At 38.7% G+C, this 13,420-nt stretch overlaps 1 protein-coding gene and 1 long non-coding RNA gene across 4 annotated transcripts in view; both read left to right on the forward strand.

Moving 5' to 3' along the window:
* ADORA3 (adenosine A3 receptor) overlaps positions 1 to 13,420 on the forward strand; it is an 80,980-nt gene that overhangs the window by 22,402 nt on the left and 45,158 nt on the right. The window lies entirely within an intron of this gene.
* Positions 4,157 to 6,023, forward strand: LOC129049688 (uncharacterized). Its single transcript, XR_008512940.1, has 2 exons — positions 4,157 to 4,332; positions 5,585 to 6,023. It is a non-coding gene; the product is annotated as an uncharacterized LOC129049688 (long non-coding RNA).

Below are 13,420 nucleotides of genomic sequence, written 5' to 3' on the forward strand. Positions count from 1 at the left end.
ACTACGCATCCTACTGTCTGCCAAGCATCACCACTTGGACACTTCATTGACACCTCCAACTTGGCATGTCCCAAATTACCTCCCCTACAAATTTATTGCTTCTTTTTAAAGTTAGCCTGCAAAACATCTACTGATTTTAGTTCCGTCATCACTGTATCAGTCAGAATTCTTTTAGGGTAATCATAGAAGAGTTTAGCTTCCTTATATAGACCTTGAGCTGAGAATGTAAAGCCCAGAGCTCATCATTTTCTTTTCTGAAGTTCTCCAGCACACTTAGAAGCAATTAATCAATCCCATTATGGTTTGTATTTTCACTGAAATATTCTATGGCAGCAAATACTTGTTCATCCAAAGCTTTCCTTCTATGGCAGAAGTCAGCAAGCTATGCCTCCTGGGCCAAATCTGGCTTGCCACTATTTTTGTAAATAAAGTTTTATTGGAACATAGCCACATTCATTCATACACATATGTCTGTGGTTGTTTTTGTGCTACAACCACAGAGTTGAATAGAGACAGAGACTATGCAGAGTCTAGGTGGAGTGTAAGCAGCAGAGACTATATGGCTTCCAATGCCAAAAATATTTATCATCTGTCCCTTTTCAGAAAAAGTTTGCCAGCCTTCATTCTATAGGCATTTGATTAAAGATGTCAGTGTGATAATTTGTGTAACTGTTTGCCACTGCATAATGCTAATGTCCTCTTAACCACTGGAAACAGGGCATTAGGAAAATCAGAGGATGAATTCCAAGTAACCTGGAACCTGTTTAGACAACTCATTCTTCAGGTTCTATACCCCTGGAATCTTGTCTGCTACCAAATTCTTTATAAGGGTTTGTCAGGGAAGCAAAACCACCAGAAGTTGAACCTTACACAATTGTGAGATGTGATTAGCTAGTCTCTGTAAGGCTGTTGTCTTTGTGTCTCATGCTGGAGCATGAAGTTTGTATGACTGGCAGTCAGGAAGTGGGAAGACGCATGTAAATGGAGAAAAGGAGGAGGAACAAGCTGAATCCTAGAACCACCAACTGGAACCCAGAAAGACGGATGGATCCTGTGTCAGTCTCTCTCACCTCTAACTTTGATGATATGGGTGTCTACAGGAGAAGCTGGCACACTTTGTCTTGGAGCTAAATACTCCCCAGCTCAAGAGTTAGAAAAGCTGAAGGAAGATCCAGGAGGAGGTGGAGAAGCTAACTGCAGGACTGGCTGCTGCCCCTTGCCAAAGAGATGAAGCAGCAGATAAATGACATCACGTACACGTGAGCTGCATCAGTGCCTAGTGCTCCTGCACCAACCCTTTGCATGTCAAAACATTCTGGGTGCTGCTTCACTTCCACCTTGCAGAACTCACACAAAATGTCTCCTATGGTTTACCCCAGCCAGAAACATATAAGGAAGAGCAGTCTGGGAAATAGCCATTTTAACCAAGTTAACAAATTACAAGCCACCATAATCACATTCCCAATTATCAATTGTAATCAAATTATTTAAAATTTAAAATATTTAAAATTTCTAATTAAATTATTAAATTTCAGTTTCCCTGTGTATCTGGTCTCAAGTAATGGTGCATCACTAAGTTTCTAAAGCTAAGTACCTAGATTTCTTCCTCTTCATCTTTATCATTAGTCACTCACCAAACATATTTAGGTTCTCAATGTGTTTCTAATGTCTGTCTTTTAGCGGGGAGCTAGCTAGTTAAGGCTTTCATTATCTTTTGTCTTATTGCTGTCGCTGCATCACCAGCCTCCCTGCCTCTCCTTTTGTCCTGCTTAAATCTGTCCCCTTTCTATGGCTGGTATAAGCTGCCTCAAACATAAATTGACCTGCAATATGCTTTCTCCATTTACTTCTCCAGAAAGTTATGATTGACAGTGGAGACTAGGAGTAGGGGGATATTGTGTAAGGTTATGAGTAGCTTCCTTGCTTTTTCTGTATTTCCTTGTGTTTTTTAATTGTGGTAAAATATAATAGCATAGGCCAGGCACAGTGGCTTATGCCTGTAATCCCAGCACTTTGGGAGGCCGAGGCGGGCAGATTATGAGGTCAAGAATTAGAGACCATCCTGGCCAACACGGTGAAATCCCATCTCTACTAAAAATACCAAAATTAGCTGGGCTTGATGGTGCATGCCTGTAGTCCCAGCTACTCGGGAGGCTGAGGCAAGAGAATTGCTTAAACTCGGGAGATGGAGGTTGCAGTGAGCCATGATCACACCACTGCACTCCAGCCTGGCGACAGAGTGAGACTCCGTCTCAAAAAAAAGAAAGAAAGAAAGAAAAGAGACGGGAACAATAGACACCGGGACTACTAGACCGGGGAAAGGAGGCAGGCATGGGCTGAAGAACATAGTATCAAGTACTATGCTCACTACCTGGGTGATGGGATTCTCTGTATCCCAAACCTCAGCATCACACAACATATCCAAGTAACAAACCTACATTTATACTCCATGAATCTAAAATAAAAGTTGAAATTATTTTTTAAAGAATTAAAAAAAATAAACCTAACACAACTGATAGGAATTCAGTGTCTCCAAGGCGAGGACCTATTGCTAAGGGTGGGATATCACTACCATTGGCAAGTGGGAGAGATCCTTTAGTGTAGGTCCTGGGGATCAGGCTCATTGGGGGTGTAGAATATATGAATGCTTGCAGAAGAATGTAAGTATCACATGTACTCCATAGAGTAGACTTGGGAAATTTCTCTACTGCCAGGTGATGACTATACAGGGCATCTATTTTAAAAAGTGTATAAAGTTCAGGTCATTCCAAAGGCCACTGGGCAAAAACCCAATTCCTCTGTGGTGTAATAGTCCTTTCCTGGAGCAATGCCAGAGGCCCTGTGAACCCTTTTTTATTCACCAGTGCATTTAGATGGAAACATGCTTTATGTAACTTCAATTCTCGAATTCTTGAGAATGTTTCTCCAAATGCCTTTCAATGACTATAGATGTTGCGATTGTTTTGTAGACAATATGGTTCTAAACCCAAAGGAGACTCAGTGGGCTTGGTTCCTGGCACATCAAAGGTAAACAAATGCATTTAGGACAAAATGAATAGTGGTAGATGCCCCCATGAAGGGCCAGATGTGGGGAGTAGGCTGACTCAGCAGCCACAACAAAAGAGAGACATCCTCACCAGAACCTCCTCCTCATGCGCTTTCAGAGCCCTTAGTCACACACAGATGTGTAGTGTTTCTAAACAGTGAGCCTGGTACTAGAAAGACCTTGCCATTTCTGTAGACACATGGAAGGGAGTGAGTGAAAAACTTCCCAGCTCAAATGCCCCTTCCCTGTATGGTCAACTTGAGAGCAAGGAGTCGCCCAGGTACAACCTGGTTTTCTGCACAGGATCTTGTCCATCATATGTATTTGATAAATGTTTGATATGAGATCCAATTCCAGAGGCACAAATTGTGTTTTTTTGGTGAAATTGATGTGGTTTTCTGCACGTCATAGGAAGTGTATTTTTCATGGCTGGTATCATCCATAACATCATCCTGATATGCTCAGTTTTCTGAGCCAACTCTTTTTAAAAACTGTGAAAATGCCATATGAGCTAACAAATAGCAAATAAGTGGTATGATATCCTAAATGCTTAGGAATTTAAGGAAAGTATTTTTAAAAAAAATAGTAAGAGGGCCATTTTAGTAGTAAGGGTACAGGGAGGAAAATGCCCTTAAATAAATGAATAGTAAAGTGGTCCAACACAAAAGATCACATCTGTTTTCATCCTGGTCATCATAGCCCCCATATGTTTCATATTGCTAATTATAATTGTTTTAATTTTACTTAAAATGTATTGTTCTAGATTAGGTATGTCTTTAGGCTCGGTAAAATAAGATTGCTCTTTCAGAGATGTAATATTTTTATTCCTTAGCAATTATGGAGTGAATCCAGACTACCTTCTTTTTAATTCTTTAAAATAATGGGGCCACTCCTTTAAAATAATAAAAGGGAAAGCTCTTCTTTAAAGATGAAATCTCTGGTGTCCTTTCTGATGTTCTAAGATAAATTTTAAAGTACTGCTTGGACTTTTGATCTCTTTGGTCTCATTTTCTCAAAAAGGGAAATTTCTTCTTTAAAAAAGAGTGCTTTATGAACATATCTTTTGTGTCATAATTGCTGTTTATACACCTGCCTGCATCACTGAATGATGCCCTGATGTCAGATGCTCAGCAAGTCTTCACTGAGCACCGTGGAGAGCTCTGTGCTGTGCTAGGAGCTATAAAGGAATCCAACACAAGATATTTATTGAGCTCCTCCACTCTGTTGGACATTGGAATACAACATTTAAAAGGATAGTCCCTATGTTCAGAAAGCTCAGAATCCAGGTGAACAAATAGGCATACAGCAATTTGGACAGCCTTGTGCTAGAAGTGAGTGCCCTGGGAGGAGTAAGAGGGAGGCATTGCTCCAATGGTGGGGAAGAGGGACTTTTCAGAGAGCAGGTGATACATGACTCTAGACCTTGAAGGATGAGTGCAATTTCACCAGTTAAAGAAGAGTTAGGTGAAAATAGTGGGGACATAAGTTTGGGTAGCTAAGGTGGTTGATGGAAAACTTGAAAACCAGGGGGAAGAATTTGAACCTGAATTGCTAAGTACTAGGAAGCAGTCAACTGCAGACTTCCTGATGGCATGACTGGTGCAATGTTGAAGGAAAATTGGCCAGACATAATGTACTGGAGACAGGTGGCCTGGAGGCAACCATGTAGTTCTTGCAACACCAGTCATTGGAAGGTGAAAAAGCTTGGGCCTGGGGGATGAATGAAGGATTGGAGAGGAAAGGAAGGGACACCACAAGGAAGAACAGGGCTTGGCACAGGGAAGGAGATGAATACATGCCTGTTGAGAGAATGAATATTTAAGTGGATAATTAACAGGACTTGAAGTATCAAAAAAAGGGGTGAACATGAAGCATGGCTATGACTCTAAGGATTTGAACATAAGTGACAAAAAAATGGTTCATCATTGCATTGACAGGGATTGGGGGTATGAGCGATGAAATGGGTTCAAAGAAAAAGAAATTCACTCTGTCCTGGTAAACTCCTGCTGGGTACAGTTTTGCTTCCTTCTCCTGAGTATAGGACTTAGTATACAGCAATTTATCGTAATCATTAATAGGAAGTTAATGGTGCAAGTAAGTAAGGGAAATGAGGGCACGGCTTTCAATGTTGTGTCCTAAGATGGCTCATCCTAGGGATTTTCCCGAAGTGCTGCTCAGGCTTTTGGCTTCTTTGGCCTCAGTTTCCTCACTGAAAAATGTGGAAGTTCATCTGTGTCTAGCTAATGTCCTTCTAATATTAATAATGAGTGACTCTTCTTTTTGTTGATATCAGTGTTTTTTTTCTCCTTAAAAAAAAAAAACTTAAAAAATAAACCCCAACTCTTTAGGCCTATTTCTTCACTCTGATGTGAGCAGAGAAAACAAATGTATGAGGCACAGGAGAAGCTAAAGGACTTATGAGCTGAAGGGCTATTTCTCACTGGTTTAGAGGATCCCGTTGCCATAAATGGAAGTGGTGTTTGGAGTGTTGTTTTTGCCATATCTCCTGGACTTAAATGGAACTAAATTCTCTTGCAGAGATGGAGAAGAGAAGGGAGGAGAGGAGGGGGTGCCTGAGCTGGAAGCTGGCTGCTGGTCTGTGCACTGAAGGTCCAAGTTCAAATATGCTTGCAGGAAAGCTTCAGTTCAATGCTCTCTCCTCATACAATGAAGCTGTTGTGTGTCCGGAGGCCGGGAGAAGGCAGCTGGATTTCCAGAGCCCAATGGCTAACATCTTTTTGATTCCTTTTGATTGTTCTCTGTTGGAGACATCACACAGGACACACTCATTTCTACGTGAGTCTGGAGAGTAAAATCCTAGCCAGTCATTGTTGTAAAGTCTCAGAAACAAGCAGCACATTCCAAACAGGAGTTATCGGCCCTCATTGGCACATGTTCTCAGTGATTGCTGAGCAATATGTGAATAACACCTTTCAGTAAGACAAGGGGCAATTAAACGCTGTATCCTCACTTTAAACATTTGCTCTGCCTACGATGACCATTTTAGGTGGGCAAGTTCTTGGACTGCTGGGTCCTTTTGCCGTGTTAGTTTAATTTTGGAAACTACCCCTACAGGAATGTCTTGAACAAATGCCCATCTGATTTCAAAAGTCCAGAGGGATTCCATGCCCACTGCTTACAGCATCTAATCAGATGGTGCCTGAAATGGCTCTAAACCTCTCCTTGGAACAATTTCTAGAGTGATACGTATATGTATATTGCACTAAGCGTCTGTGTGATATTTTTTCTGTGATTTCTCTTTCAACAGAACGAAGTGTAAGGAAGTTGGCACAAAAGGAAGCTGGAGTTTAGAGGTGGGGTGGGTGGATACATTTTGATACAATAGTTTACATTTATTCAGTGCTTCTCAGTGTCAGGCACTGTTGAGGTACTTTATGAATTTAATTCATTGAATCCGCAATATTAGTCTATAAGGTAGGTGTTATTCTCTTGATCACCTTAAAAATGGGAAAACTGAGGCACAAATAGGTTGTCATGAAGCTGATAGGTAGTTGAGCTAGGCTCCTAAATCTGGTACTTAGAGCTAGATACTTATACTAATTTCCTGTGAGCTGGGTGTTCCCCTAACTTTTGTGTCTCTTTGTTTCCTGATAGCCATGTTGTGTTTTAGTTCAGAATATAGCTCTTAACTGTTCATTGACTTTATGCACTGATTCCTATACATAAGATAAGTAGAAAGTGATGGGAGAGTAAATAGGGGGTGGAGAGTAAGGGAGGAAGTCAGCATTGAGTCCACACTCACACATATGCACATGCACATTCTCATACATGCACTCACACAAAACACACACACACACAAATCTGCCCCCTTGATTTTACACTTACATCATTCATGTGTTCCCAGAGGCTCCTTTCCTGCCAGGTTATACATAGACCTTCCCTGAGGGATCAGTTCTTCCCACTTCAGGTCATGGGAAGGGGCAGGAAAAAGATGACATTTTTTCAAAGGGCCTGCTAGAAAACCATGTTTGGAGAGAACACTTATAAAAATTGATCAATTAAACAGCAACCGTAAACACTTAACATCTAAGAGTAAGACAATGCAATCATCAATTCTCAGATCATGGCAGCAAACCAGTCCTGTCCTTTAGGAGCTCAGCATAGACAAAAGCAAACACCAGTTCTGATCTCTCCTCTCCCTGACATTCCTACAACCCAGGATGCCAAGATTGTCATTTTGGGACATGTTTTGTGATGTGCTGTCACGTACACTACAGTTTCTTACACCCTGGATTTAACAACAACTCCAACTCCTGCAATCATACAGTTGAATGCTGTGTTGTCATTACAATGAATGAGATTGTATTAATATTGAAAGATACCCATGATAGGTTCATTAGGTGATATAAGTTTGTAGAACAACATGCATGGCACGATTCCATTTGTATAACGAAGATAAAAATGCATGCATAATAGCAATAATAAAATACATAATGATATCTATATCGTTCTTATTATATAGAGGCATTATTGTGTTTTACATTTATTAACTTATCCTCAGAACAAATCTATGAAGTGGATACTAATAGTATCTCAATTTTATGTGAAGAAACCAAAGTATAGAGAGGTTAAGTAACTGGCCCAAAGTCACCCAACTAGTAGATGGGCAAGTCAGAATTGAAACTCAAGCATACTGGCTCCAAAGTGTTTGTTATTAACCAATATGCTGTACTGGCCGGGCGTGGTGGCTCATGCTTATAATCCCAGCACTTTGAGGGCTGAGGTGGGTGGATCACTTGAGTTCAGGAGTTTGAGACCAGCCTGGGCAACGTGGAGAAACTCCATCTCTACGATAAATACAAAAAATTAGCCAAGTGTGGTGGCACGCGCCTGTAATCCCAGCTACTCGGGGGGGCTGAGGCAAGAGTATCACTTGAGCCTAGGGAGTGGAGACTACAGTGAGCCTAGATCATGCCATTGCACTCCAGCGTGGGTGACAAAGTGAGACCCTGCCTCAAAAATAAATAAATAAAACTCTACCGTATGTAATGTGTAAGTACAGAAATATTCTAGACAAATACACAACAAACTGCTAATAATGGTTAGCCAAGAGATGTGGAAATGACAGGTGGGATGAAGGATGGGAAAGGATATTTTAATTTTATATACTTTTATACTTTTTGGTATCATTCTTAAACTATTTTATTACTTGTTTACAATTTTTAAATTCCATTAAGGAATGCAGATAACCATTGAATCTGTGGTAGCCTAGTTAAAAAGATTGAACAGATTATTTCCAGGAATCAAGGTATGGTGAGGAATTTGGATATTTAACACTGTCAGCTTCAATAACCCACACTTAAATATGAAGTCTCAGTGGAGGGGAAAAAACCTGTGTCCTCCACGTACAGAAATGAAGTATTTTGCATATTTAAAAAGTTAACCAATAATTATCCTTTTGGGGGACAGTCAGAGGGCCCCGTGGATCTAATCATAACATGCTTAGCTCCATCCTGAGACCAGATATTCTGGTTAGGAGGGGCAGTTACTGTTTTAAAGCAGGAGTGGTCTCTTTGTCTTTGAAAAAGGCAAAGACAGATTGTTCTTCCCCTCTACAGAGCAGTGTGGATAAACAGGGCCACCCACAACCACACCAGCGGGACACCTCAGGCTTCTGTGAGGTAATCTCATTCCAATAGATTGCAGAAGCTCTTTTACCAGGTCCGCTATCAGCTCATCCACCTTCACCCTTGGACTAGAGCTGAGGTTTCTGGAAGAAGGAGTGTGCCATTGCCTTTCATGCCAGGGCCTTCCTGGTACAGGCCACGGTTAGGCAACACTCAGCCCTGAGTGGTGTCCCACAGAGACCATCACCCCTTTCAGGGGCTCACAGGGTGCACTTTTATAAGAGGGACTGAGTTTCTTTTTTCCTTTTGTTCTTTCTTTTTAAAAATCTTAAAAGTAGAGACAGGATCTCGCTATGTTGCCCAGGCTGGTCTTGAACTCCTGGCCTCAAGCGATGCTCCTGTCTCAGCCTCCCACAGTGCTTGGATTACAGGTGTGAGCCACTGCACCCAGCCCAGGGACTGAGTCTCTGGAAAAGGCAGCCTCTGAAGGACCATCAGCCAAGTCCAAGAACAGCCATTCACTTGGAATACTTCTGGCGAGTGCAAATGAGATTTTCTTAGTTTTTCCTGGGCCTGGATGGACTTCATTTTAGGGCACGGCATGTTTTCACTGTGATAAATATAAAGAGGTGCCATCTTCATATCTCCTTCCTGTGGTTGAGGAGATGGACATGGGAGTCCAGAGAAACCAAGGTGGCTAGTTTGCAGAACAGAGTACTGAACAGGAGAGAGTTGTACCCAGAGAGAGAAAGCTTTGGAGATTTGAAGAGGGTCTCCCTGAAGCCTTCAGCTGAGTGAGTGCTGGTCAGCACACGCATGTGAGAAAACTACCTTAAGCTAGGAAAGGAACCACGCCCAAGAAGCAGAGTACAGGGCTATAATCTTTCCTCCCAGCCAGAGTGAAAACTTCATAATTAGTAGGGTTTTGGGTAGAACACTTAGATATTGATTGTCTCAGTGGTAGGACAAATTAGCCTTAGACCAACAGTTGCATCTAACAAAGTTTTTTTCCTTTGTTTTTCTTTATTTTTTGTTAAAACATTTTTTTTTTTACCTAACAAAGTTTAAAGGTAACATAATTATGTTCCAAAACAAAGCTTATAAATATTTATAGGAAGCCAGATGTGATGGCACATTCCTGTAGTCCCAGCTACATGGGAGGCAGACGCAGGAGGATCGCTTAAGCTCAGGAGTTTGAGTCCAGCCTGGGCAACATAGAATCTGTCTCTTAAAAAATAAATAAATAAATAACTTAAAAAATAATATTTACAGGGATACAAAAATATCTAGCACTAACAAGGTAAAATTCACAAGGCCTGCCATCCAACCAGAAAATCATCTGGCATGTAAAAGAACAGAAATCTGATTCACAGTGAGGAGCAAAATAAAAAGAAGCAGACCCAGAAATGACACATTGATAGAATTAGTAGACAACGTTTAGTAGTAGTTATGTATTTTATGTGTTCAAGAAGGCAAAGATAGAGCATGTTAGATAGAGACATAGAAGACATAAAAATAGACCTGATGGTGGGTGCAGCGCACCAGCATGGCACATGTATACATATGTAACTTACCTGCACATTGCACACATGTACCATAAAACCTAAAGTATAATAATGATAATAATAATAATAATAATAAAAGAAAAAAAAAGAAAAAAAAAAAAGAAAACAAAACAGAAAAAAAAAAAAAAAAAATAGACCTGAATGAAGTTCTGGAGATGAAAATGACAATATCTGAGATTTAACATCCAGCAGATTAAATACTGTGAATAAAAGATCAGTAAATGTGAAGACATAGCAATACAAATGATACCAAATGAAACATAGAGAGGAAAAATAATGTTTTGGGTTTTTTTTTTTTCTTTTCTGGAGACAGGTGTTGCTCTGTCACCCAGGCTGGAATGCAGTGGCATGATCTTGGCTTACTGCAACCTCTGCCTCCCAGGCTCAAGCGATCCTCCCACCTCAGCCTCCAGAGTAGCTGAGACTACAGGTGCATGCCACCACACCTAGCTAATTTTTCCATTTTTTGTAGAGACAAAGTTTTGCCATGTTGCCTAGGCTGGGCTCGAGCTCCTGAGCTCAAGCAACCTATCTGCCTTCACTGTGTCTGGCCTAAAAGAATGTTTAAAAGTGAAAAAGCATGAGTAAGCTATGGCAAAACTTCATACAGCCAAATATACTTGTAAATAGAGTTCTCTAAAGGAGAGGAGAAATAGGGATGGACAGCAAAAATGTTTGAAGAAGTAATGGTTGAGGAATTTCCAAATTTGATTAATGCTGTAAAGTCAAATATCCAAGAAACTTAATGAACCCCAGGCAAAATAAACAAAAAGCCTCATGAATAATTACATCAAGAAACATCATTATCAAATTGCTCAAAAGCAGAGATAAAGATAAAATCTTAAAAACGTTCAGAAAAAAAACCCTACATTACATATAGAGGAACAAAGATAAAAATGGCAGAAGACATCATGTCAGAAACAATGTAAACCAGAAGACTGTGGAACAACATCTTTAAGGTACTGAAAGAAAAAAATTTGTCAAAACCCAACAAAAATGTCTTTCAACAATGACAATTTCAGGCATTTCAAATGGCTTTTCCAGACTTATAAAAAGTAAGGGAATTTGTAACCAGCAGAGCTGTGCTACAATAAATGTTAAAGGAAGTTCTATTGGCAGAAGGAAAACAATATCAGAAGGAAATCTGGATCTATACAAAAGAATAAAGAGGAATGGAAATGGTAAATATATAGGTAAATATAAAAGATCTTTTATTATTTAAAAAATCTCTTTAAAAATAATTGTGCAAAACAAAAACAACATTATATTGGAAGGTTTATAACATAAAGAAGTAAAATGTATAACATTAACACAAGGAAGAGAAAATGGATATATTGTTTTGACATACTTTGTGTGAAATGGTATAATATTATTTGAGGGTAGCCTGTATACTATAAACCTTTTGTTACAAAAATAATAAAAAAGAGTTATAGCTAATGAGCCAACAAAAAAGATAAAACAGAATCATTTAAAATACTCAATTATAAAGACAAGGCAAGAATGTCTCCTATCACCACTGTTTTTCATTATTGTACTGGAAGTTCTAGCTAATGCAAAAGACAAGAAAAAAGAAAAAAAGGTATATAGATTGGAAGAAAGAAACAAAACTGTCTGTTTTTGCAAATGACATGATTATAGAAAATTCCAAAGAATAAACAGGAAAAAACCTCCTAGAATTAATAACCAATTATGAAGAAGTTTCAGGATGCAAGGTGAATATTACAAAAGTCAATTGCTTCTCTATACAAGGAATAAACAATTGAATTTTGTAATTAAAAACACAATACTATTTATATTATCATCCCCAAAATAAAATACTTAGGCATAAATCTAACAATATACGTACAACATCTATATGAGAAAAACTATAAAACTCAGATCAAAAATAAAAAAGAACCAAATAAATAAAGAGATATTCCATTATCATGGATAGTAAGACTCAATATTATCAAGATGTCAGTTCTTCCCAACTATATCTATAGTTCTGAAAATTCCACCAAGTTATTTTGTGGATATTAACAAACTGATTCCAAAATTTATACAGAGAGACAAAAAACCGAGAATAGCCAACACAATATTAAAGGAGAACAAAGTCAGAGGACTGATACTACCTGACTTCAAGACTCACTATAAAGCTATAATAATCAAGACAGCATAGTATTGGCAAATGAACAGACAAGTAGATCAGTGGAACAGAATAGAAAGACCAGAAATAGACATATATAAATATGGTCAATTGATTTTTGACAAGTGAGCAAAGGCAATACAATGTCTCCATTGTAAGAAAGATAGTATTTTCAACCAATGGTGATGAGCAAATGACATCCACATGCAATAAAATAAAATCTAGACACAGACCTTACATCTCTCACAAAAATTAACCCGAAATGGATTATAAACTTAAACATAAAATGCAAAACTATAAGATTCCTAGAAGGTAATGCAGGAGAAAATCTAGATGACTTTTGGATATGATGATGCCTTTCTATATACAACTCCAAAAGCATGATCCATGAAAAAAAAAATTGACAAGCTAGACTTCATTATAAAAAAACTACTTTTCAAAAAAACAATGTTAAGAGAGAATGAGGTGATAAGCCACAGACTGAAAGATAATTTTTGAAAAAGACATATCTGATACAGAACTGTTATCCAAAATATACAAAGAACTCTTAAACCTCAACAATAAAAAAATGAACAATCCAATTAAAAGATGGGCAAAAGACCTGAACAGACAGCTCACCAAAGATGATATAAGGATGGCAAATAAGCATATGAAAAGATGATCCATCTCATATGTCACTAGAAATTGCAAATTAAAACAACAATAAGATAACACTACACAACTATTAGAATGGCCAAAATTCAAAACATTGATAGCACTAAATGCTGGTGAGGATATAGAACAGGATGCATTCATTGCTGGGGGAAATGCAAAATGGTGAAGCAACTTTGGAAGACAGTTTGGCAGTTTCTGACAAAACTAAATATATTGTTATCATACTATCAAGCAATCATGTTCCTAGGGGTATTTACCCAAATGAGATGAAAATTTACGTCCACAGAAAAACCTACACATGAGTGTTTGTAACAGATTTATTTATAATTGCCAAAACTTGGAAGTAAACAAGATGTTTTACAGTAGGTGAATAGATAAATAAACTGTGGTACATGCAGACAGTAGAATTTTATTCAGTGCTAAAAAGAAATGAGCTATCAAA

The sequence above is a fragment of the Pongo abelii genome, chromosome 1, assembly GCF_028885655.2.
Source record: "Pongo abelii isolate AG06213 chromosome 1, NHGRI_mPonAbe1-v2.0_pri, whole genome shotgun sequence".
NCBI lineage: Eukaryota > Metazoa > Chordata > Mammalia > Primates > Hominidae > Pongo > Pongo abelii.